Source organism: Musca domestica, unplaced genomic scaffold (assembly GCF_030504385.1).
Source record: "Musca domestica strain aabys unplaced genomic scaffold, Musca_domestica.polishedcontigs.V.1.1 93, whole genome shotgun sequence".
NCBI lineage: Eukaryota > Metazoa > Arthropoda > Insecta > Diptera > Muscidae > Musca > Musca domestica.
In genome coordinates this window covers 2,690,772-2,695,771 of record NW_026712442.1, presented here as the reverse complement: position 1 = coordinate 2,695,771, position 5,000 = coordinate 2,690,772, and the positions used below count along the sequence as shown (strand labels likewise).

The 5,000-nt window shown below is 35.1% G+C and overlaps 3 non-coding genes across 3 annotated transcripts in view; all 3 read right to left on the bottom strand.

The window, feature by feature from the left end:
* Positions 1-102, bottom strand: part of LOC131807040 (large subunit ribosomal RNA) — a 3,920-nt gene extending 3,818 nt beyond the window's left edge. The window contains exon 1 of the ribosomal RNA XR_009344281.1: positions 1-102. This exon is cut by the window's left edge and continues 3,818 nt beyond it. This is a non-coding gene — a ribosomal RNA (large subunit ribosomal RNA).
* Positions 103-455: 353 nt separating this feature from the next.
* LOC131807044 (5.8S ribosomal RNA) lies at positions 456-634 on the bottom strand. Its single transcript, XR_009344284.1, has one exon. It is a non-coding gene; the product is annotated as a 5.8S ribosomal RNA (ribosomal RNA).
* A 515-nt stretch (positions 635-1,149) lies between these two features.
* On the bottom strand, positions 1,150-3,133 carry LOC131807033 (small subunit ribosomal RNA). Its single transcript, XR_009344274.1, has one exon. It is a non-coding gene; the product is annotated as a small subunit ribosomal RNA (ribosomal RNA).
* Between the last annotated feature and the right edge of the window lie 1,867 nt (positions 3,134-5,000).

Genomic DNA, 5,000 nt, shown 5'->3' with positions numbered 1-5,000 from the left:
TCCTTTTCGCTCGCCGCTACTAAGGAAATCCTTGTTAGTTTCTTTTCCTCCCCTCATTAATATGCTTAAATTCAGGGGGTAGTCCCATATGAGTTGAGGTTGTATAAAACAGATACTATTCAGTTATACATTAAATAGAAACACCATCATTTTCAAATGAAAAAAATCCTTTCTTTTCGGTATATGAAATTTTCGTTTTTCAATTCAAAAGAGACAATTCTAGTTTCATAAAAAAATCATTTTATGCTAGACCTTCCTCAATCGATTGAAAAAATATATAAGTATTTGAGAAAATACTAGGATTTTTTCAATGAGGTATTCTATCTTGACTATTAATATTATGAATTCTTTATTCATCATCAAATGATGAACAGAATCCAGTAATATAACATGTGCTCAAAACACAAATCATTTGATGATTTGATTATTTAAGCAACTTATTTAGCATAGTCTTACAACCCTCAACCATATGTAGTCCAAGCAGCACTCTAAAATTAATTAAAGTACCTTACAGCATGGACTGCGATATGCGTTCAAAATGTCGATGTTCATGTGTCCTGCAGTTCACACGATGACGCACAGTTTGCTGCGTTCTTCATCGACCCATGAGCCGAGTGATCCACCGCTTAGAGTGATAATTTATTTTGTGTTTTGTGTATACAGTCAAAATTGTTTTTATTGAAAGAAATCAAAAATACACCAAAATGAATTGGCATATATCAATTTCTTCAATAAGTTATGTTTTTTATACATACAATTTATGTTGCGAATGTCTTAGTCCAAACAACCGCTTGACATCGACATTCTCCACTCGGTGGTATATGTCGAGCAAACAGAAGAAGGACATTAACTTATATTAAATATAAGTACAACTGTAATTGTATGTTTTTGTTATGCAATGTATGTATTCGATCAATGAAGATCAAAACAGTACACTGAGTTAAATCGAATAGTTGCATGGAATAATTAAATTCTTTACAACTATGCCAATGTATGATTTTATATTCTTTCGAATTGTAAACCAGTACATTGAAAAAAGTTTATGATTGGTCTTCTTCTTTCTTGTTTTTAACTTTATTTCCAAATTTCTTCTATGCAGAGGAAAATATGGAGAATAAAAGTTTGTTTTGTTATACGGTTGGAACACGTTAATGATCCTTCCGCAGGTTCACCTACGGAAACCTTGTTACGACTTTTACTTCCTCTAAATAATCAAGTTCGGTCAACTTTTGCGAAACATCCGTAACACACGAGGCGTTACAGTGATCACGTCCGGAGACCTCACTAAATAATTCAATCGGTAGTAGCGACGGGCGGTGTGTACAAAGGGCAGGGACGTAATCAATGCGAGTTAATGACTCACACTTACTGGGAATTCCAAGTTCATGTGAACAGTTTCAGTTCACAATCCCAAGCATGAAAGTGGTTCAGCGGTTTACCCGGACCTCTCGGTCTAGGAAATACACGTTGATACTTTCATTGTAGCGCGCGTGCAGCCCAGGACATCTAAGGGCATCACAGACCTGTTATTGCTCAATCTCATTATTGCTAGACGCAATTTGTCCATTTAAGAAGCTAGTGTCCTTATAATGGGACAAACCAACAGGTACGGCTCCACTTCTATAAACACATTCAACCACTAACGCATTTTACTGCGGTCGCAGATGAAGGCTATAAAAGCTTCTACACCATAATCCTGAAAGCATCTATTTAATATATTTGAGTCTCGTTCGTTATCGGAATTAACCAGACAAATCACTCCACGAACTAAGAACGGCCATGCACCACCACCCATAGATTCGAGAAAGAGCTATCAATCTGTCTTACACACTTATGTTCGGACCTGGTAAGTTTTCCCGTGTTGAGTCAAATTAAGCCGCAGGCTCCACTCCTGGTGGTGCCCTTCCGTCAATTCCTTTAAGTTTCAGCTTTGCAACCATACTTCCCCCGGAGCCCAAAAGCTTTGGTTTCCCGGGAAGCGACTGAGAGAGCCATGATAGTAGCTACACCCAATTGCTAGCTGGCATCGTTTATGGTTAGAACTAGGGCGGTATCTGATCGCCTTCGAACCTCTAACTTTCGTTCTTGATTAATGAAAACATCTTTGGCAAATGCTTTCGCTTAAGTTAGTCTTACGACGGTCCAAGAATTTCACCTCTCGCGTCGTAATACTAATGCCCCCAAACTGCTTCTATTAATCATTACCTCTTGATCTAAAAACCAATGAAAGTAGAACAGAGGTCTTATTTCATTATTCCATGCACAAAATATTCAGGCATTTGGAGCCTGCTTTAAGCACTCTAATTTGTTCAAAGTAATTGTACCGGCCCACAACAACACTCGATGAAGAGCACTGAAGCAGGTTTAAATAGGAGGAACATACATAAATACAAGTACCTATGCATGTAAGAACTCCACCGGTAATACGCTTACATACATAAGGTATAGTACAAACTACAATTATAGTTGTACTACCCGTATGAAGCACAAGTTCAACTACGAACGTTTTAACCGCAACAACTTTAATATACGCTATTGGAGCTGGAGTTACCGCGGCTGCTGGCACCAGACTTGCCCTCCAATAGGTCCTTGTTAAGGGATTTAAAGTGTACTCATTCCAATTACAGGGCCTCTAATATGAGTCCTGTATTGTTATTTTTCGTCACTACCTCCCCGAGCTGGGAGTGGGTAATTTACGCGCCTGCTGCCTTCCTTAGATGTGGTAGCCGTTTCTCAGGCTCCCTCTCCGGAATCGAACCCTGATTCCCCGTTACCCGTTGCAACCATGGTAGTCCTAGATACTACCATCAAAAGTTGATAGGGCAGACATTTGAAAGATCTGTCGTCGGTACGAGACCATACGATCTGCAAGTTATCTAGAGTTCAACCATATAAACGATCAAAGATCGCTTGGTTTTAGCCTAATAAAAGCACACGTCCCAAAGGTCCGTGTTTATAATGCATGTATTAGCTCTAGAATTACCACAGTTATCCAAGTAACTGTTAACGATCTAAGGAACCATAACTGATATAATGAGCCTTTTGCGGTTTCACTGTTAATTCGTGTGTACTTAGACATGCATGGCTTAATCTTTGAGACAAGCATATAACTACTGGCAGGATCAACCAGAATAATGTTTTGTTTGTATTGTTTTCCATGTTTCAACAACTTAATGAAAAATCAAAACGAAGCCAGCTATATTGCCGCGCAAACGTCTTTAAGATTTTATCAAAAAGATGTATATTGTGGTATTTTTCTCAATATTTTTAGCAATTTATTTCAAATTACTTTGAAACATTGCAGCATAGTATGTTTTTCAACTTACTATACTTGATATTGATATGAAATTAAGAATTTCATATTTTCGTTTTTATGCCCCTTTTGTGTGGAGATTTTCGAAAACCATCAAAAATCTCTCCGTGCTATATTAACGAGCCTGCACACATCGACCTGACGATCGGATAGAGCTCGCTTCCTACCATTCAAGCATTTGGAACGCCTCAACTTAATGAAGCATGCTCATAACAATAGGAAGAATACCATGAATTTTTGTTTGAATTTATAGAATTGGGTGGTGAGAACACGCGAATGCTCTACACAAAACCACTGTATGAAAGAATACTACCAACCAACAACAGGTCGCATTCTACTAGTAGTCAAACCAAACTACCAGTCGACGGACTGCTGCGACATCCATATTCCTTCTAGTGTTATTTCATCACAAAACTCATCGAAATCGCTTGAACAAATCATTAGCAACCACCAAAATGGTGTTTCTAGTCATCGTTCGTGGTCTCCCAATGAGTTGCGATGACTTCGGTACATGGTCATTTTTTCATGAGACGACACGTATACCTATAGATAGTTATGCAGTGCGGTCCGTACAAAATTGCACAATTGAGTATTTGAAAAATCGAATATTCACAAATATTCGAATAAAATATTCAAATATTAAGATATTTGAAAAAGAATTTCTGTTTCATATCACTGGCAATCACGGGCAATTTATTTTAAATGAAGAAAAATTTTTTCTCAACATTTAAAATTTTTTTCATTTTTTCTGGCAATTTATAGAGAAAATCGATGAATAATATATATTATTTTCATCATATTTTATTTCTAAAATATTTATTTATTATCCGATTTCTATGAAATTTTCAGGAATAATTTAGATAGGCATTTTACATTGTTTTATCAAAGAAAATCCACAATATTTACCCATTTCGAATTTCTATGAATATTTTATTGTTTTTAATATATTGAAAAACTACAAAATAAATTCATAAAAAATAGAAAAGTGGAAATATTAATGGAATTCTTTTGGCATAAAAGAGCCCAATGTAGAAGCGATCTTTTATGCCTAGATTTTGGCAATTTACGAGCATTTTTCGATTTTTGGTGAATTTTTTTCCATTTTATAAATATTATTGAAAAATACGAAAAATATTTCTTAAAAATTACACATTGAAATTACCCAAGTTATTTCATTTTATTTTGATAGCATTGATCAATAGCTATCATTTAAGCCGTTTTCTATACTTCTATGTGCATTTTTCGATTTTTCATGAATATTTTTCGATTTTTTTAATATTTTCCAAAAATGGCATAAAAAATTCTTAAAAATCGTACATTGAACAAATTGTAAAAATTTGTTCGGCATAATGTTGCTACATTAAGTAGCGATCATTATGCATCATTTCCTGGCAATTTTCATGTAATTTTCAATTTATTATGATTTTTTCTTGATTTTTATCAACAGTATTAAAGGCGAAAAAATTCATAAAAAATTAAAAATTCTTTTTATGTCTGATATGACTTTATTACAATATAGCTATTCGAAATAGATATTATGTTAGTCAATTCAGACATTTTTCTTTGGCAATTTACGTTTATTTGGTGTATCACCATATGTAACTAGGGCGGATGGATATGGTTAGATTTTTATATTTTGGTCTTCTCTTCTTTGGATAAGTCACTAGAGTGATGACTAGACATTTTG